The sequence below is a fragment of the Mobula hypostoma genome, chromosome 8 (genome assembly GCF_963921235.1).
Source record: "Mobula hypostoma chromosome 8, sMobHyp1.1, whole genome shotgun sequence".
NCBI classification, from domain to species: Eukaryota; Metazoa; Chordata; class Chondrichthyes; order Myliobatiformes; family Myliobatidae; genus Mobula; species Mobula hypostoma.
In genome coordinates this window covers 5,793,888-5,814,768 of record NC_086104.1, presented here as the reverse complement: position 1 = coordinate 5,814,768, position 20,881 = coordinate 5,793,888, and the positions used below count along the sequence as shown (strand labels likewise).

The window sequence follows — 20,881 nt, the reverse complement described above, 5'->3', positions numbered from 1 at the left end:
ACGGATCCCTTCTTTGTAGGAGTGGTTCACAGCAGGGGTGATTGATAAGTTCATGGCCTAGGGTAGAAGGAGATGAGTTATTAACTTCAAACTTTCTGCATCATCACTCAAAGAGTTGAATTGCACGAGCATGTAACGAGAGCCTTTTGGACCTCCAGGTGGCCCACAGCAGGGGTGATTGACAAGATTGTGGCCTAGGGTAGAAGGAGATGAGTTACACAGCTCTCGTTACATGCACGTGCAGTTCAAATTTTTGAGTGAAAATGCAGAAAATTGGAAGTTTCTCCTCATCTCCTTCTACTTTAGGCCACAAACTTATCAATCACCCCTGCTGTGGACCACTTTCTGGAGGTCCAAGACACCAACTTCTACAAAGAAGGGATCCATTTGCTCCACGACCACTTGTGGATGTAGGAAAAATAAATGTGCTAGGTTTTCTAAAATTGACTGCTTCTACCTTAGGCCATGAACTTGTCAATCACCCCTCATATAACATAGAAAGAATCAGTCCCAACACAGACCCCTGTGGAATACCACTAGTTACAGGCAGACAACCAGAAAAAGCTCCCTTTATTTCCACCCTTTGCCTCCTGCCAATCATCTGCTGCTTTACCCGTGTATTATTTCCTGTAATACCACGGGCTTGTAGCTTGTTAAGTAGCCTCATGTGTGGCACTTTGTTAAAGGCCTTTAGAGAATACAAGCACACAACCTCTTCCAACTCTCCTTTGTCTATCCCGCTTGCTATTCCATCAAAGAATTCCAACAGATTTGTCAGGCAAGATTTTCCTTGAGGAAACCATGCTGACTATGGCCTATTTTATCATGTGTCTCCAAGTACTCCAAAACCACATCCTTAACCATCGACTCCAAAAGCTTCCCAACCATCGAAGTCAGGCTAATTGGCCTATAATTTCCTTTCTTCTGCCTCCCTCCCTTCTTGAAGTGTGGAATGACACTTGCAATTTTTCATTCTTCCAGAACTATTCCAGAATCTCATGATTCTTGAAAGATCATTACTAATGCCTCTACAATCCCTTCAGTCACCTCTTTCAGAACCCTGGGGTGTACACCATCTGGTCCAGGTGACTCATCTACCTTCAGACCTTACAGTTTCCCAAGCACCTTGTGCAAGGCATTTAATCACACATTGCTCTAGTCTGTGTGAGGAGTGTCGCCCCACACAGACTTCCAATCTGCGCCTTGTAAGGCATGAAAATGCCCGACGCAGGCCTCTCATGGTCTGAGTCGACGTTCCCTCCCCTTCCCCCTAGTAAAAGCAATTGCACTCACTTCTGCCCCCTGACACTCTTGAACTTCCGGCACACTGCTAGCATCTTCCAAAGTGAAGACAGATGCAAAATACTTATTCAGTTCATCCGTCATTTCCTTGACCCCATTATTACCTCTTCAGCATAATTTTTCCAGAGGTCTGAGATCTATTCTCATCTATTTTATCTTTATATAATTCAAAAACCTTTTGGTATCCTTGTATATTATTGGCTAACTTACCTTCATATTTCATCTTTTCCTTCCTTATGGCTTTTTAGTTGCCTTCTGTTGGTTTTGAAAGTCTCCCAATCCTCTAACTTCCCACTAATTTTTTTACTCGATTATATGTCCTGTCTTTTGCTTTTGTGTTGGCTTTGACTTCCCTTGTTAGCCACAGTTGTGTCATCCTGCTTTTGAAGGGGATGGCCTAGAGAAGCAGAAGACCTAAGGTCTGCTGCTGTCGTTTATCCCCGTAAAAGTTTGATATATTGTGTGTTCCGAGATGCTCTACTACAAACTACCGTTGTAACAATTGGTTATTTGGGTTGTTGACTTCCTGTCAGCTTAAACCAAACTGGCCATTCTCCTCAGACTTCTCTTAAAAACAAGCTTTTTTCCTCCACTGAACTGCCACTCATCATTTTTTTCTGTTTATCGCGCTCTTCTCTGTAAACTCTAGAGATAGAGGTTTTTGAAAATACCACGAGATTCTGAGATACTCCAACCACCCTGCTGGGCACCAACAATCATTCCACGGTCAAGGTCATGTAGATCAGATTTCTACCCTGTTCTGATATTTGGTCTGAACAACAGCTGAACCTCTTGACCATGTCTGCATGCTTTTATGCATTGAGTTGCCGCCACATGATTGGCTGATTAGACGTTAGCATTAGCGAGCAGGTGTATCTAATAAAATGACCACTGAGAGTGAAACAGTGCAGAGCAACAACAGGCCCTTCAGCCTTCAGCTGGACACAATTCCAAATTAAACTGACCTGCCTGCACGTGATCCATATCACTCCATCCCCTGTACATTAAGGCTTCTTGCTCCCCAGCATCTCATTTGCTTGCATTTGCATCCTTGCGGTCTGTTCCAGGCCCCCACCACTCCACCCACAACCGTGAATCTCCACCTCTTTTATCTAAAAGATTCTGACTATCTACCTTATGCAGACACTCCAGAGAAAAAAAACTTAAGTTTGCCCTGCCTCTCCTTAGATAGACATACTTTATTGATCCCAAGGGAAATTGGGTTTCGTTACAGCTGCACCAACCAAGAATAGAGCATAAATATAGAAATACAAAACCACAAACTATCAAACAACAATATGCAAACTATGCCAGATGGAAAAGTCCAGGACCAGCCTATTAGCTCAGGGTGTCTGACCCTCCACAGGAGGAGCTGCAAAGTTCGATGGCCACAGGCAGGAACAACCTCCCGTGACGCCCAGTGTTGTATCTCGGTGGAATATGGCCGGGGTCCAACAGCAAAAAGTTCAATATCTGGACTACAAACACGTTCCTCGATCGTAACATGACTAGGATTGCACCATCTGTTGTTAACCAGAACAGCAAGCCCCTCTCCTTTACGCTTACCGCTCTCAGTGCACTTCCGGTCAGCCTGAACAGTCTGGAAACCCTCTATGGAAACGTTTTGGTCGGGTATGTCCTCGTGCAGCCATGTTTCAGTAGAACACATAAGACTGCACTCCCGAAATGTTCTCTGACTCCTGGCTAGCGCCGTCAACTCATCCATTTTATTACCCAGCGATCTCACATTGCCCATTATGAGAGAGGGAAGACACGGCTCATAAATCCTCTTCTTCATAAGTCTCTGTTGTCTCGACCCAGTCCTCTTCCCTCGCCTTTTTGATCCCCCTCTGCATCCTCTGTGTGTTTTCCTCCAGAATTCAGCTGGGGTGTCCGCCGCTCTGTTCGCTAAACCGGCCGGCATAAACTCAATCAGCTGGTCCCTGGAATAAACAATGTGACCATACTGCTGCCCGGCTAATGAGACATGTCGGAATGTAACTATTTCCAGCGCTAAAAACCCAGATAAAACTCTCTCCACCAGCATGTTAGAGAGGGTGCAGCTTCAATGTGTTACTGTGAAAAAAAATACAACGAATAACGTAAGTTAAAAAAATAAGAAGAAAAAGTAAGAAGACTAGCCGGAGCAGCTGTAACAGGCTGCATGCACGACCGGCGCATACGCACTACATAACCTCTAACCCTCATACCCTCTAACCTAGGCTGAACCTAGGTGAACCTCTCCTGCGCCCTTTCCAAAGCCTGCCAACTCCTTCCTGTAATTGGGCAACTGGTGATGAACTAACTGTGTTTAAAAAAAAGTTTGTTAAAAAGGCTGCTGCTCCCTAGCATACTCCTGGCTAAAGTTCAGTCCATATTCAATAAGCTGTGCAAACTGACAGCCTGAATCTCCTGCCAGTGGGAAACAATGGAATGTAACGTTTTGTGTTTCGTGGGACCTGGCTGACGGAGGAGATACCACATCACGCCATTGAGCCCTCTGGGTTCGCCCTGTTCTGGGCAGATCGGTCAAAAAGCCTCTCTGGGAAGAATAAAGGAGGTGGGGTAGGCTTCAGGGTCAATAATACTTGGTGCGATCCCCTGGAATATGCAAGCCCTCAAATTCTTTTGTTCCCTGGATCTGGAGTGCCTGGGGCTGCTGTGTAGACCTTTCTGGCTGCCCAGGGAGTTTGTGGCTGTTATTATCACAGCTGTGTACATTCTGCCGCAGGCTGATACTGACCTGGCTCTCACAGAACTGTACAAGACCAGCACCGTGGAGACTGCACACCCAGAGGCTGCCTTCATCGTTGCTGGAGACTTTAAAACAGCGTCACTGTCTACTTTCTCTCTGAAGCTTTGTCAACACATCCAGGTGAGCGCATGGGGAGATAGCATACTCAACCACTGATAATCTCCCTTCCGCAACGCTTACAAAGTGCTCCTCCGTCCACTGCTTGGAAAGTCGGATCATTCCTCCATCTTGCTTCTGCCGATGTACAGGCAGAAGTTGAAACAAGAGGCGTCCATATTTAAAACCGTCCACCGTCGACGGCCTCCATGCTATAGGACTGCTTTGATGACATCAACTGAAATGCCTTCCATGACGAGGATGTCTCCGAGTTCACAGATGGGGTCATAAGTTTCATACTGAAGTGCATGACAGACATTGCTCCCCCGCAAAATTGGTCAGGGTCTACCCAAACCAGAAACCATGGATCACAGTTCTGTGCGGGCAACTTTTACCCTGCGAGACAGAGGTTACATTGCCGGTAATCAGCAGGAACTCAAGAAATGCAGCTACGATCGACGTACAGTCATCAAGGCAGCAAAACAATACAGGGACAACTCCCCACCAACAACACACGCAGCTTATGGCAAAGTCTGCACACTATCACGGACTTCAAAGCTAAGCGCAGTGGTGCTGTCAAGTGTCAGTGCCTCTCTCCCAGATGAGCTCAATCTTTCTTTACACTCTATTCGATGTCGCCGACACTGAGCCCGAGGAGAGCGACCGAAGAGACCTGCAGCTTGGTCACCTCCGAGGCCGAGGTACGCAGGTGTTTCCAACGAGTGGACAGTCGCAAGGCTGCGGGACCGACCGGTCGGCATCCCAGGGCGAGTAGTCAGGATGTGCGCAGCACAACTGGCAGCTGTGTTTACAGACATTTTTAATCTCTCCCTCTCCCAGTGTAGAGTGCCCTCCTGCTTCAAATTATCCACCATTGTCCCTGTACCAAAAAAGACCAAGGTAACATGTCTGAACAACTGGTGTCCTGTCGCACTCACCTCAATAATGCTTTGAGAGGCTGGTCAAGGATTACATCTGCAGCTTGCTATCACCCACACTGGACTCCTACGATTCACCTACCGCCAAAATCAATCGACAGATGACACAATTGCCACAGACCTTACACATCTGGAGAAGGAGGCTTACGTGAGAATGCTGTTCTCGGACTGCATTTCAGCATTCAACACCATAATTCCCTCCAGGCTCAACAAGCAGCTCAGAGACCTCGGCCTTCACCCTGCCTTGTGTAGCTGGATCCTGGACTTCCTGTCAGATCGCCGGCAGGTGGTAAGAGTGGGCTCCCTCACCTCTGCCCCTCCGACTCTCAACACAGATGCCCCTCAGGGCTGTATACTAAGCCCCTCCATTACTCTCTGTATACCCATGACTGTGTCGCTACCCACAGCTCCAATCCGATAATTAAATTTGCTGATGATACTACACTGATTGGCCTAATCTCAAACAATACCAAGGCTGTTTACAGGGAAGAAGTCATCACCCTGACACAGTGGTGTCAAGAAAACAACCTCTCCCTCAATGTCGCAAAAACAAAGGAGCTGGTTGTGGACTCCAGCAGGAATGGAGACAGGCTAACCCCTATTGACATCAATGGATCTGGAGTTGAGAGGGTGAACAGCTTTAAGTTTCTCATCATAAACATCACTGAGGATCTCACGTGGTCTGTACACACCGGCTGTGTGGTAAAAAAGCACAACAGCGCCTCTTTTACCTCAGACCATTGAAGAAGTTTGGTATGGGCCCCGAAATCCTAAGAACTTTCTACAGGGGCACAATTGAGAGCATCCTGCCTGGCTGCATCACTGCCTGGTATGGGAACTGTACCTCCCTCAATCGCAGGACTCTGCAGAGAGTGGTGCGGACAGCCCAGCGCATCTGTAGATGTGAACTTCCCACTGCTCAGGACACTTACAGCGACAGCTGCATAAACAAGGATCATTGGGGACCCGAGTCACCCTAACAACAATCTATTCCAGCTGCTACCATCCGGAAAACAGTACCACAGCATAAAAGCCCGGACCAACAGGCTCCGGGACAGCTTCTTCCAACAGGCCATCAGACTGCTTAATTCATACTGATACAATTGTACTTCTATGATTTTTTAGCTGTCCTGTTGTACATACTATTTATTCAAGATTGGACTCATAAGCCATTTGAGAGCCCATAAATAGATCAACAGAACGAAGACCATCATCCTTGACCTTGAGGGATAGTCACGACGACAACTATTTATTACAGATTACTATAAATTGCACATTGCACATTTAGATGGAGACGTAACGTGAAAATGTTTACTCATCATGTATGTGAAGGATGCAAGTAATAAAGTCAATTAAGTTCAAATATACCAGCACTCTACACTATCTATGCTTCTCATAATCTTATGAAATTCTATCAGATCTCCCTTCAGCCTTCGCTGCTCTGGAGAAAACAACCCAAGTTTGTGCAGACTCTTGAAATAGAACATGCTCTCAAATCCAGGCCGGGTCCTGGTGAACTGATTCTGCACTCTCTCCGGAGACCCACAACTTTGCTACAATGGGGTGACCAGAATGGCAGGCAATACTCTTAGCTGCAGCCTAACTAAGGGTCGAATCCATCTCCAATACGACTTCCTGACTGTTGAACTCTAAGCCTCATGCGATGAAGGACAGCTTGCCAGAGATCTAATGGAGGGTCTCGCCCCGAAACATATTCCTTTCCACAGATGCTGACTGACCAGCTGATATCTTCCTGCATTTTGTATATGTAACCCTTTACCATCCTGTCTACTTATGTTGACATGTTGAGGGAGCTATGAACTTAGAGCCCAAGGTAACTCCCCATTATTTTGGGAATTGCTTTTAGTTAATTGACCTTCTGCCCCATCCTACACAAAGTAAATTCAAATTGCCAACCCACCCAAGTCCCATGTAATCAAGAAAGAAAAGCTACCGTACAGTGTCTCCTTTACTGCCATGGTGAGGCTACTTTCCGTTTGGAGGAGAAGCACCTTCTCTCGTGTCTGGACAGCCTCCTACCTGACAGCATGAACATCAACTTCTCCAGCTTCTGGGAATATCTCCCCCCACCCCTTCTGCTTTCTTGCTCCCCTCTTACCCCTTCTCTTCTGCTCACCTTCCTATCACCTCCCGCTGGTGCCCCTCCTCCTTCCCTTTCTCCCATGGTCTACCCTCGTCTCCTATCAGATTCCTTCCTTTTCAGCCCTTTACCTTTTCCACCCATCACCTCTCAGTTTCTCAATTCAATTGCCCCCTACCCCACCCTCCCATCTTCCCCCTCACCTATCAACTGCCAGCATGTACTCCTCCCCCTCCTCCCACCATCTTCTTCCCCCAGTCCCAATGAAGGGCCTTGGACAAAAAAGTGGGCTCTTTATTCCTCTCCATACATACCGCCTCACCTGCAGAGTTCCTCCAGTATTTTGGGTGAATTACCGTAAAGTTTATTTAGTAACCATGAGACAGACCTCTAATTCACACCGACTTCAGTCTAAGGACAGAATGTGGGAACTAAACACCCACTGGGACATCCGAGCAACGACTTCTCCAGAACCTCATCCACCCCGCCAGGAGTCCCAACACCCAACTCTCCCCATCATCTCAGCACGTACACGATGGGCCGAAGGGCCTGTTTCTGTGCTGTCACGTTCTACGACTCTTGAGGTCACCCACACCCGCTCTCCAGTGGGTGCAGGACACTTTGAGATCAACAGTTGTATTGAGCAGTTAACGTGAATTTCAGAAATAGATGCCATGTTTGACAGAATCGTCCCTGGGGCTCCACCAAGCCGAATGGAGAAGGGAGAACAAGTGATGTAATCAGATGGACAGAAGCCACCAACACGATTAGCGGCTGAAATGGGAACATGAGCACCATTCAAAGGGACATCAAGGGCAGTTTCTCAATACAAAGAACATAGAGTAGTACAGGTCCTTCAGCCCACAATGTTATGCCGACCTCTTAACCGACTCCATCTACCCCTCTCCTCCATTTTCCTTTCATCTATGTGTGCATTTGGAATGAGCTGTCAGAAATAGTGGTTCAGGTGGGCACATTTGAAAGCTATCCAGATAAGCATTGGCATAGTGGTTAGTACAATTAAAGCATACCGCATTGGGGCGGGGGGGGGGGGGTGGACCATAATAAGACCATAAGATATAGGAGCAGAAGTGGGCCATTCGGTCCATCAAGTCTGCTCTGCCATTCAATCATGGGATGATCCAATTCTTCCAGTCATCCCCACTGCCCTGCTTTCATCCCATACCCTTTGATGCCCTGGCTAATCAAGAACCTATCTATCTCTGCCTTAAATGCACCCTATGACTTGGCCTCCACAGCTGCTCGCAGCAACAAATTCCACAGATTTACCACCCTCTGACTAAAGTAATTTCTCCACATCTCAGTTCTAAAAGGATGTCCTTCAATCCTGAAGTTGTGCCCTCTTGTCCTAGAATCCCTTACCATGGGAAATAACTTTGCCATATCTAATCTGTTCAGGCTTTTTAACATTCAGAATGTTTCTATGAGATCCCCCCTCATTCTCCTGAACTCCAGGGAATACAGCCCAAGAGCTGCCAGACGTTCCTCATATAGTAACCCTTTCATTCCTGGAATCATTCTCGTGAATCTTCTCTGAAACCTCTCCAATGTCAGTACATCCTTTCTAAAATAAGGAGCCCAAATCTGCACACAATACTCAAAGTGTGGTCTCACGAGGGCCTTATAGAGCCTCAACATTACATCCCTGCTCTTATATTCTATACCTCTCGAAATGAATGCCAACATTGCATTCATCTTCTTCATAACCGACTCAACCTGGAGGGTAATCTTTAGGGTATCCTGCACAAGGACTCCAAAGTCCCTTTGCACCTCTGCATTTTGAATTCTCTCCCCATCTAAATAATAGTCTGCCTGTTTAATTCTTCCACCAAAGTGCATGACCATACACATTCCAACATTGTATTTCATTTGCCACTTCTTTGCCCATTCCCCTAAACTATCTAAGTCTCACTGCAGGCTCTCTGTTAGTATCTTCTTTGATATCAGTCGCCAACTTCCTGTCATATTCACATTTTCTTTCCGAATGACTTTCTTAGTTTCCTTCTGCAAGTTTTTAAAAGCTTCCCAATCCTCTATCTTCCCACTAGCTTTGGCTACCTTGTATGCCCTCTCTTTTGCTTTTACTTTGGCTCTGACTTCACTTGTCAGCCACGGTAGTGTCCTTCTTCCCTTTGAAAATTTCTTATTATCTGGAATATATCTGTCTTATACTTCCCTTATTTTTCGCAGAAACTCTAGCCATTGCTGCTCTGCTGTCTTTCTTGCAAATATCCCTTTCCAGTTAACTTCGGCCAGTTCCTACTCATGCCATTAGTTAACTGACGGGGGAGTGTGGGAATAAAAGGATTCTACAACTGTGACTGGCAAGGTGCTGCAGGGGTTGGGCTGGTTCCCGACTGGCATCAGTGACTGGGCAAAAGGATCAAGTATCACAATTCCAGGTTTACTAGTGATACAACACTGGGCAGAAGGGTGACCACGTGGTGGATGCAGGGGGGCTTCGGGGCAACGAGAAAAGGGGGACAAAGGCATTGAAGATGGAATATAATGTCAGCTGCAGGAAAGAATACAAGCAAACAGAAACAGGAATAGGCCACTAGGTCTGTCAAAGCTACTCCACCATTCAATCGGATGATAAGCAACACACATAAAAGTTGCTGGTGAACACAGCAGGCCAGGCAGCATCTGTAGGAAGAGGTACAGTCGACGTTTCAGGCCGAGACCCTTCGTCAGGACTAACTGAAAGAAGAGTTAGTAAGAGATTTGAAAGTGGGAGGGGGAGGGGGAGATCCAAAATGAAAGAAGACAGGAGGGGGAGGGATGGAGCTTTGAGCTGAAAAGGTGATTGGTAAAAGGGATTTGACAGGATTACAGGACAGGAGGCCCAGGGAGAAAGAAAAGGGGAGGTGGGGGGGAAGCCCAGAGGATGGGCAAGGGATATAGTGAGAGGGACAGAGGGAGAAAAAGGAGAGAGAAAGAGAAAGAATGTGTGTATAAATAAATAACAGATGGGGTAGGAGCGGGAGGTGGGGCATTAATGGAAGTTAGAGAAGTCTATGTTCATGCCATCAGGTTGGAGGCTACCCAGACGGAATATAAGGTGTTGTTCCTCCAACCTGAGTGTGGCTTCATCTTGACAGTACAGGAGGCCGTGGATAGACATATCAGAATGGGAATGGGACATGGAATTAAAATGTGTGGCCACTGGGAGATCCTGCTTTCTCTGGCGGACAGAGTGTAGGTGTTCAGCGAAATGGTCTCCCAGCCCGCATCGGGTCTTGCCAATATATAGAAGGCCGCATCGGGAGCACCGGACGCAGTATATCACCCCAGCCGACTCACAGGTGAAGTGTTGCCTCACCTTGAAGGACTGTCTGGGGCCCTGAATGGTGGTAAGGGAGGAAGTGTAAGGGCATGTGTAGCACTTCTTCCGCTTACAAGGATAAGTGCCGGGAGGGAGATCGGTGGGAAGGGGTGCGGGGGACGAATGGACAAGGGAGTTGCGTAGGGAGCGATCCCTGCGGAAAGCGAGGGGGGGGGGAGGAAAGATGTGCTTAGTCGTGGGATCCCGTTGGAGGTGGCGGAAGTTACAGAGAATTATATGTTGGACCCGGAGGCTGGTGGGGTGGTAGGTGAGGACAAGGGGAACCCTATTCCTAGTGGGGTGGCGGGAGGACGGAGTGAGAGCAGATGTGCGTGAAATGGGGGAGATACGTTTGAAAGCAGAATTGATGGTGGAGGAAGGGAAGCCCTTTTCTTTAAAAAAGGACATCTCCCTCGTCCTGGAATGAAAAGCCTCATCCTGAGAGCAGATACGGTGGAGATGGAGGAATTGCAAGAAGGGGATGGCATTTTTGCAAGAGACAGGGTGAGAAGAGGAATAGTCCAGATAGTTGTGAGAGTCAGTAGGCTTATAGTAGACATCAGTGGATAAGCTGTCTCCAGAGACAGAGACAGAAAGATCTAGAAAGGGGAGGGAGGTGTCGGAAATGGACCAGGTAAACTTGAGGGCAGGGTGAAAGTTGGAGGCAAAGTTAATAAAGTCAACGAGCTCTGCATGCGTGCAGGAAGCAGCACCAATGCAGTCGTCGATGTAGCGAAGGAAAAGTGGGGGACAGATACCAGAATAGGCACGGAACATAGATTGTTCCACAAACCCAACAAAAAGGCAGGCATAGCTAGGACCCATACGGGTGCCCATGGCCACACCTTTAGTTTGGAGGAAATGGGAGGAGCCAAAGGAGAAATTATTAAGAGTAAGGATTAATCCCGCTAGACGGAGCAGAGTGGTGGTAGAGGGGAACTGATTAGGTCTGGAATCCAAAAAGAAGCGTAGAGCTTTGAGACCTTCCTGATGGGGGATGGAGATATACAGGGACTGGACATCCATGGTGAAAATAAAGCGGTGGGGGCCAGGGAACTTAAAATCATCGAAAAGAGGACTGAGTGTTCTCATAATCTAATGTAAAATTTCAGAGCGTGATGATGGCTGTTTTCCCCTGATCTGCACTGTTCTCTTGGGTCTCTTCACTATAATTCTCAAGTCCCTCATTTTTGAAAACTGTCTCCATTCCAGCCTCAGAGTAGAAGGACGAACCGTAGCATAGAAATGAGAAGGACTTTCTTTAGCCAGAGGGTGGCTGTGGAGGCCAAGTCCCTGGGTGTATTTGAAGCAAAGGTTGACAGGTTTGTGAACAGTCAGGAAGCAAAAGGTTACGGGGAGAAGGCAGGAGAATGGGGTTGAGAGGGATAATAAATCAGCCATGATGGAATGGTGGAACACTCTCGACGGGCCGAGTGGCCTAATCCTGCTCCTGTGCTTTATGGACAACATGCGGAAATATCCGGAAGATGAGATAATTCTGAAACAGAGCGGTGTTGATGTTCAGCTGGACCTGGCTGGTTTTGGACACATTTCATTGCAGACTGACATGTCTGCCCGTCTTTTTTGCGAGAAGATCCAGCACAAGGCGAGAAACATTTTGTTCCACTCACATGGAGGGAGGCCGCTGGAATATTCTGCACAGGTCCAGTCTCCTCACCTGGGGAGGGTTAGACTTCCCACCGGGAGGGCAACAGATACCCCACCAGGTTGTTCCCTGGGGTACTGTGTTTGCCACACATGTAAGGACTCTGTGTTTCAGAATGGGAGCTGGTGGTAGAGAGTGAACACCTCTCCGACTGGGGTGTTGCGGGCTGGTGGGGAAAATGGGTCGGTGTACCATTTCGGCAGAGACGAGAAGAACCTCTGCTTCAAAAAGACCCAGTGATCTGGGCTCCACAGTAATGTGTGGCAATGAATTCCCCAGATTCACCACGCTCTGGCAGCTGGAGAGAATTCCAGGATCCCTGTATCTGCCTAGGTTGCTGTGTGTGCATCCCCAGACCGGTGTTATAGTCGGGGTGGCAATGGAGACAAACTCCCCCTACCAATTAAATGCTCCCAGTGGCATGCAACTCCAATAGCCTGACAACCAAGTCCAGCTCTACTCACCACATATCCCTCGCCCATTCTCCATCAAACCTCCTGCCTCACCACCACCTCCCAGTCTTTCCTCTCCCACCTCCCCTCCTCACTCTCTCTCTGCCCCCTCTTACACCATCCCCCTTTCCCTACCTCTCTTTCTCCTACTCCGTCCCTCTCCCACTGTCTTTCCCTCTCCCTCCCCTCTTTCTCCCTCACTGTCTACCCTTTTAACCCCCTTCCCCTTCGTCCTCCCTCTCTCCTCCTCCTAACCCCTCTCCACTTCTCCCTCCTTTCCTCACCTTCCATCTCTCCTCCTCGCTCGCTCTCCCTCCCCTTCTTTCCCTCTTCCTCCTTCTCCCTCCTTTCTCTCTCTCTCTCCATCTGTCCCCTTTTCCCTCCTCTGCTTCCCTTTCTCCCTCCTTCTCTCCCTAACCCCCCTCTCCTCCCTCACTTTCTACCTCCTCTCCCTCCCTTTTCCTCCCCTCCTCTCCCTCCCTTTTCCTCCCCCTCCTCTCCCTCCCTTTTCCTCCCCCTCCTCTCCCTCCCTTTTCCTCCCCCTCCTCTCCCTCCCTTTTCCTCCCCCTCCTCTCCCTCCCTTTTCCTCCCCCTCCTCTCCCTCCCCCTCCTCTCCCTCCTCTCCCTCCCCCTCCTCTCCCTCCTCTCCCTCCCTTTTCCTCCCCCTCCCTCCCTCCCTTTCCTCCCCCTCCTCTCCCTCCCTTTTCCTCCCCCTCCTCTCCCTCCCTTTTCCTCCCCCTCCTCTCCCTCCCTTTTCCTCCCCCTCCTCTCCCTCCCTTTTCCTCCCCCTCCTCTCCCTCCCTTTTCCTCCCCCTCCTCTCCCTCCCTTTTCCTCCCCCTCCTCTCCCTCCCGTCCCTCCGCCTCTCGCTCGGTCTCTGTGACACGGACAAACACTGCCTTCACATGCCGGCTTGCGCCCGGGCTCTGCAGGGTGGGGCTGTGAACGGGAAGGGTAGGAACGGCAGGACAGCCCGTGAATCACGTACCTCGGCTTCTGCAGACGCGGTGAGGATGGCGCTCCGATTCGGCGAGGGTCCGAGGATCGGACAGCGCCCGCTGTATCCAGCTGAGTGGCGCCGAGGCTCCTGGCTCTTCGCTCTGATTTCCTGTCACATGGCCAGAGGCGTCGCAGGACCGGTTTCCGACCCCTCCCTCCTCTCCCTCCTCTCCCTCCTCTCCCTCCTCTCCCTCCTCTCCCTCCTCTCCCTCTCCCTCCTCTCCCTCCTCTCCCTCCTCTCCCTCCTCTCCCTCCTCTCCCTCCCCCTCCTCTCCCCCTCCTCTCCCTCCCCCTCCTCCCCTCCTCTCCCTCCCCCTCCTCCCCTCCTCTCCCTCCCCCTCCTCCCCCTCCTCTCCCTCCCCCTCCTCCCCCTCCTCTCCCTCCTCTCCCTCCCCCTCCTCCCCCTCCTCTCCCTCCCCCTCCTCCCCTTCCTCTCCCTCCCCCTCCTCCCCCTCCTCTCCCTCCCCCTCCTCCCCCTCCTCTCCCTCCTCTCCCTCCCCCTCCTCTCCCTCCTCTCCCTCCCCCTCCTCTCCCTCCTCTCCCTCCCCCTCCTCTCCCTCCTCTCCCTCCTCTCCCTCCCCCTCCTCCCCCTCCTCTCCCTCCCCCTCCTCCCTCTCCCTCCCCCTCCTCCCCCTCCTCTCCCTCCCCCTCCTCTCCCTCCTCTCCCTCCCCCTCCTCTCCCTCCTCTCCCTCCTCTCCCTCCCCCTCCTCTCCCTCCCCTCCCTCCTCTCCCTCCTCTCCCTCCCCTCCCCTCCCTCCTCTCCCTCCTCTCCCTCCCTCCTCTCCCTCCTCTCCCTCCTCTCCCTCCCCTCCCCTCCCTCCTCTCCCTCCCTCCTCTCCCTCCTCTCCCTCCTCTCCCTCCCCTCCCCTCCCTCCCCTCCCCTCCCTCCTCTCCCTCCCCTCCCCTCCCTCCTCTCCCTCCCCTCCCCTCCCTACTCTCCCTCCCCTCCCCTCCCTCCTCTCCCTCCCCTCCCCTCCCTCCTCTCCCTCTCCCTCCTCTCCCTCCTCTCCCTCTCCCTCCTCTCCCTCTCCCTCCTCTCACTCCTCTCCCTCTCCCTCTCCCTCCTCTCCCTCCTCTCCCTCTCCCTCTCCCTCCTCTCCCTCCTCTCCCTCTCCCTCCTCTCCCTCCTCTCCCTCTCCCTCCTCTCCCTCCTCTCCCTCTCCCTCCTCTCCCTCTCCCTCCTCTCCCTCTCCCTCCTCTCCCTCTCCCTCCTCTCCCTCCTCTCCCTCTCCCTCCTCTCCCTCCTCTCCCTCCTCTCCCTCTCCCTCCTCCCTCCTCTCCCTCTCCCTCCTCTCCCTCTCCCTCCTCTCCCTCCTCTCCCTCTCCCTCCTCTCCCTCTCCCTCCTCTCCCTCCTCTCCCTCGTCTCCCTCCCCCTCCTCTCCCTCCTCTCCCTCCCCCTCCTCTCCCTCCTCTCCCTCCTCTCCCTCCTCTCCCTCCTCTCCCTCCCCCTCCTCTCCCTCCCCCTCCTCTCCCTCCCCTCCCTCCTCTCCCTCCCCTCCCTCCCCTCCCTCCTCTCCCTCCTCTCCCTCCCCTCCCCTCCCTCCTCTCCCTCCCCTCCCCTCCCTCCTCTCCCTCCCCTCCCCTCCCTCCTCTCCCCTCCCTCCTCTCCCTCCTCTCCCTCCCCTCCCCTCCCTCCTCTCCCTCCCCTCCCCTCCCTCCTCTCCCTCCCCTCCTCTCCCTCCTCTCCCTCCCCTCCCCTCCCTCCTCTCCCTCCCCTCCCCTCCCTCCCTCCTCTCCCTCCCCTCCCCTCCCTCCTCTCCCTCTCCTCCCCTCCCTCCTCTCCCTCTCCTCCCCTCCCTCCTCTCCCTCAACTCCCCTCCCTCCTCTCCCTCTCCTCCCCTCCCTCCTCTCCCTCTCCTCCCCTCCCTCCTCTCCCTCTCCCTCCCCCTCCTCTCCCTCTCCCTCCTCTCCCTCCTCTCCCTCCTCCCTCTCCCTCCTCTCCCTCTCCCTCCTCTCCCTCCTCTCCCTCTCCCTCCTCTCCCTCCTCTCCCTCTCCCTCCTCTCCCTCTCCCTCCTCTCCCTCTCCCTCCTCTCCCTCTCCCTCCTCTCCCTCCTCTCCCTCTCCTCCCTCCTCTCCCTCCTCCTCCTCTCCCTCTCCCTCCTCTCCCTCTCCCTCCTCTCCCTCTCCCTCCTCTCCCTCCTCTCCCTCTCCCTCCTCTCCCTCCTCTCCCTCTCCCTCCTCTCCCTCCTCTCCCTCTCCCTCCTCTCCCTCCTCTCCCTCTCCCTCCTCTCCCTCCTCTCCCTCCTCTCCCTCTCCCTCCTCTCCCTCCTCTCCCTCTCCCTCCTCTCCCTCCTCTCCCTCTCCCTCCTCTCCCTCTCCCTCCTCTCCCTCCTCTCCCTCTCCCTCCTCTTCCTCTCCCTCCTCTCCCTACTCTCCCTCCTCTCCCTCCTCTCCCTCCTCTCCCTCCCCCTCCTCTCCCTCCTCCTCCTCTCCCTCCTCTCCCTCCTCTCCCTCCTCTCCCTCTCCCTCCTCTCCCTCCTCTCCCTCTCCCTCCTCTCCCTCTCCCTCCTCTCCCTCCTCTCCCTCTCCCTCCTCTCCCTCCTCTCCCTCTCCCTCCTCTCCCTCTCCCTCCTCTCCCTCTCCCTCCTCTCCCTCTCCCTCCTCTCCCTCTCCCTCCCCTCCCTCCTCTCCCTCCTCTCCCTCTCCCTCCTCTCCCTCCTCTCCCTCCTCTCCCTCCTCTCCCTCCTCTCCCTCCCCCTCCTCTCCCTCCCCTCCCTCCCCTCCCTCCTCTCCCTCCCCTCCCTCCTCTCCCTCCTCTCCCTCCCCTCCCTCCTCTCCCTCCCCTCCCTCCTCTCCCTCCTCTCCCTCCCCTCCCCTCCCTCCTCTCCCTCCCCTCCCCTCCCTCCTCTCCCTCCCCTCCCCTCCCTCCTCTCCCTCCCCTCCCCTCCCTCCTCTCCCTCCCCTCCCCTCCCTCCTCTCCCTCTCCTCCCCTCCCTCTCCTCTCCCTCCTCCCTCCCTCCCTCCCCCCTCCTCTCCCTCCTCTCCTCTCTCCCTCCTCTCCCTCTCCCTCCTCTCCCTCCTCTCCCTCTCCCTCCTCTCCCTCCTCTCCCTCTCCCTCCTCTCCCTCTCCCTCCTCTCCCTCCTCTCCCTCTCCCTCCTCTCCCTCTCCCTCCTCTCCCTCCTCTCCCTCCCCCTCTCCCTCCTCTCCCTCCTCTCCCTCTCCCTCCTCTCCCTCCTCTCCCTCTCCCTCCTCTCCTCCCCTCCTCCTCTCCCTCCTCTCCCTCCTCTCCCTCCTCTACCTCCTCTCCCTCCTCTCCCTCCTCTCCCTCCTCTCCCTCCTCTCCCTCCTCTCCCTCCTCTCCCTCTCCCTCCTCTCCCTCCACTCCCTCCCCCTCCTCTCCCTCCACTCCCTCCCCCACCTCTCCCTCTCCCTCCCCCTCCTCTCACTCCTCTCCCTCCTCTCCCTCCTCTCCCTCCTCTCCCTCCTCTCCCTCCTCTCCCTCTCCCTCCTCTCCCTCCTCTCCCTCCTTCCTCTCCCTCTCCCTCCTCTCCCTCCTCTCCCTCTCCCTCCTCTCCCTCCTCTCCCTCTCCCTCCTCTCCCTCCTCTCCCTCCTCTCCCTCCTCTCCCTCCTCTCCCTCCTCTCCCTCTCCCTCCTCTCCCTCCTCTCCCTCTCCCTCCTCTCCCTCCTCTCCCTCCCCCTCCTCTCCCTCCTCTCCCTCCCCCTCCTCTCCCTCCCCTCCCTCCTCTCCCTCCCCTCCCTCCTCTCCCTCCTCTCCCTCTCCCTCCTCCCTCCTCTCCCTCCTCTCCCTCTCCCTCCTCTCCCTCCTCTCCCTCCTCTCCCTCCTCTCCCTCCTCTCCCTCTCCCTCCTCTCCCTCCTCTCCCTCTCCCTCCTCTCCCTCCTCTCCCTCTCCCTCCTCTCCCTCCTCCCCCTCCTCTCCATCCTCTCCCTCCTCTCCCTCCCCCTCCTCTCCCTCCCCTCCCTCCTCTCCCTCCTCTCCCTCCCCTCCCCTCCCTCCTCTCACTCCCCTCCCCTCCCTCCTCTCCCTCCCCTCCCCTCCCTCCTCTCCCTCCCCTCCCCTCCCTCCTCTCCCTCCCCTCCCCTCCCTCCTCTCCCTCTCCTCCCCTCCCTCCTCTCCCTCTCCTCCCCTCCCTCCTCTCCCTCTCCCTCCCCCTCCTCTCCCTCTCCCTCCCCCTCCTCTCCCTCCTCTCCCTCTCCCTCCTCTCCCTCTCCCTCCTCTCCCTCTCCCTCCTCTCCCTCTCCCTCCTCTCCCTCCTCCTCCTCTCCCTCTCCCTCCTCTCCCTCCTCTCCCTCCTCTCCCTCTCCCTCCTCTCCCTCCTCTCCCTCTCCCTCCTCTCCCTCCTCTCCCTCCCCCTCCTATCCCTCCTCTCCCTCCCCCTCCTCTCCCTCCCCTCCCTCCTCTCCCTCCTCTCCCTCCCCTCCCTCCTCTCCCTCCTCTCCCTCTCCCTCCTCTCCCTCTCCCTCCCCCTCCTCTCCCTCCTCTCCCTCTCCCTCCCCTCCTCTCCCTCCCCCTCCTCTCCCTCCCCTCCTCTCCCTCCCCTCCCTCCCCCTCCTCTCCCTCCCCTCCCTCCCCCTCCTCTCCCTCCCCTCCCTCCCCCTCCTCTCCCTCCTCTCCCTCTCCCTCCTCTCCCTCCTCCTCCTCCCCCTCTCCCTCCTCTCCCTCTCCCTCCTCTCCCTCCTCTCCCTCCTCTCCCTCCCCTCCCTCCCCCTCCTCCCCCCCCCTCCCTCCCCCTCCCTCCCCCTCCTCTCCCTCCCCTCCCTCCCCTCCCTCCCCCTCCTCTCCCTCCCCTCCCCTCCCTCCTCTCCCTCTCCTCCCCTCCCTCTCCTCCCCTCCCTCTCCTCCCCTCCCTCCTCTCCCTCTCCTCCCCTCCCTCCTCTCCCTCTCCTCCCCTCCCTCCTCTCCCTCTCCCTCTCCCTCCTCTCCCTCCTCTCCCTCCCCTCCTCCCCTCCTCTCCCTCTCCCTCCTCTCCCTCTCCCTCCCCCTCCTCTCCCTCCTCTCCCTCTCCCTCCCCTCCTCTCCCTCCCCTCCCTCCCCCTCCTCTCCCTCCTCTCCCTCCCCTCCCCTCCCTCCCCCTCCTCTCCCTCCCCCCCTCCCCTCCTCTCCCTCCTCTCCCTCTCCCTCCTCTCCCTCCTCCTCCTCTCCCTCCTCCTCCTCTCCCTCCTCTCCTCTCCCTCCTCTCCCTCTCCCTCCTCTCCCTCTCCCTCCTCTCCCTCCTCTCCCTCTCCCTCCTCTCCCTCCTCTCCCTCCTCTCCCTCTCCCTCCTCTCCCTCCTCTCCCTCACCCTCCTCTCCCTCCTCTCCCTCACCCTCCTCTCCCTCCTCTCCCTCTCCCTCCTCTCCCTCCTCTCCCTCTCCCTCCTCTCCCTCTTCCTCCTCTCCCTCCTCTCCCTCACCCTCCTCTCCCTCCTCTCCCTCTCCCTCCTCTCCCTCTCCCTCCTCTCCCTCCTCTCCCTCTCCCTCCTCTCCCTCTCCCTCCTCTCCCTCTCCCTCTCTCCTCTCCCTCTCCCTCCTCTCCCCTCCTCTCCCTCCCTCCCTCCCCCTCCTCTCCCTCCTCTCCCTCCCCCTCCTCTCCCTCCTCTCCCTCCCCCTCCTCTCCCTCCTCTCCCTCCCCCTCCTCTCCCTCCCCTCCCCTCCCTCCTCTCCCTCCCCTCCCCTCCCTCCTCTCCCTCCCCCTCCCTCCCTCCTCTCCCTCCCCTCCCCTCCCTCCTCTCCCCTCCCTCCTCTCCCTCTCCTCCCTACCTCCTCTCCCTCTCCCTCCCCCTCCTCTCCCTCCTCTCCCTCTCCCTCCTCTCCCTCTCCCTCCTCTCCCTCCTCTCCCTCTCCCTCCTCTCCCTCTCCCTCCTCTCCCTCTCCCTCCTCTCCCTCTCCCTCCTCTCCCTCTCCCTCCTCTCCCTCTCCCTCCTCTCCCTCTCCCTCCTCTCCCTCTCTCTCCTCTCCCTCTCCCTCCTCTCCCTCTCCCTCCTCTCCCTCTCCCTCCTCTCCCACTCCCTCCTCTCCCTCCTCTCCCTCTCCCTCCTCTCCCTCTCCCTCCTCTCCCTCCTCTCCCTCTCCCTCCTCTCCCTCCTCTCCCTCCTCTCCCTCTCCCTCAACTCCCTCCTCTCCCTCCCCCTCCTCTCCCTCCTCTCCCTCCTCTCCCTCCTCTCCCTCCTCTCCCTCCTCTCCCTCCTCCCTCCCCCTCCCTCTCCCTCCTCTCCCTCTCCTCCCTCCTCTCCCTCCTCTCCCTCCTCTCCCTCCTCTCCCTCCCTCCCTCCCTCCTCTTCCTCCTCTCCCTCCTCTCCCTCTCCCTCCCCCTCCTCTCCCTCTCCCTCCCCCTCCTCTCCCACTCCCTCCCCCTCCTCTCCCTCCCTCTCCCTCTCCCTCTTCTCCCTCTCCCTCCTCTCCCTCCCCCTCCTCTCCCTCCCCCTCCTCTCCCTCCTCCCCCTCCCGTCCCTCCCCCTCCCCTCCCTCCCCCTCCTCTCCCTCCCCTCCCTCCCCCTCCCCTCCCTCCCCTTCCCTCCCCCTCCCCTCCCTCCTCTCCCTCTCCTCCCCTCCCTCCTCTCCCTCTCCTCCCCTCCCTCCTCTCCCTCTCCTCCCCTCCCTCCTCTCCCTCCTCCCCTCCCTCCTCTCCCTCTCCTCCCCTCCCTCCTCTCCCTCTCCTCCCCTCCCTCCTCTCCCTCTCCCTCTCCCTCCTGTCCCTCCTCTCCCTCCCCTCCTCCCCTCCTCTCCCTCCCCTCCTCTCCCTCCCCTCCTCTCCCTCCTCTCCCTCTCCCTCCCCCTCCTCTCCCTCTCCCTCCCCCTCCTCTCCCTCTCCCTCCCCCTCCTCTCCCTCTCCCTCCCCCTCCTCTCCCTCTCCCTCCTCTCCCTCCTCTCCCTCCTCTCCCTCTCCCTCCTCTCCCTCCTCTCCCTCTCCCTCCTCTCCCTCTCCCTCCTCTCCCTCTCCCTCCTCTCCTCCTCTCCTCTCCTCTCCCTCCTCTCCCTCTCCCTCCTCTCCCTCTCCCTCCTCTCCCTCCTCTCCTCTCCCTCCTCTCCTCTCCCTCCTCTCCCTCTCCCTCCCTCCTCTCCTCTCCCTCTCCCTCCCCCTCTCTCCCTCCTCTCCCCTCTCCCTCCCTCTCCCTCCCTCTCCTCTCCCTCCCTCCCTCCCTCCCCCTCCCTCCCTCCCTCCCCTCCTCTCCCTCCCTCTCCCTCCCCCTCCTCTCCCTCCCTCCCCTCCCTCCCTCCCTCCTCCCTCCCCTCCCTCCCTCCCTCCCCTCCCTCCCTCCTCTCCCTCCCCTCCCCTCCCTCCCT

General features: G+C 55.7%; 1 protein-coding gene across 1 annotated transcript in view; it reads right to left on the bottom strand.

Moving 5' to 3' along the window:
- The window catches only part of LOC134350351 (uncharacterized), a 135,275-nt gene extending 121,534 nt beyond the window's left edge, over positions 1 to 13,741 (bottom strand). Inside the window, exon 1 of the mRNA XM_063055428.1 lies at positions 13,644 to 13,741. The gene's annotated coding sequence lies outside the window, so the exon portion shown is untranslated. The remainder of the gene's footprint in view (positions 1 to 13,643) is intronic.
- Positions 13,742 to 20,881: the final 7,140 nt, after the last annotated feature.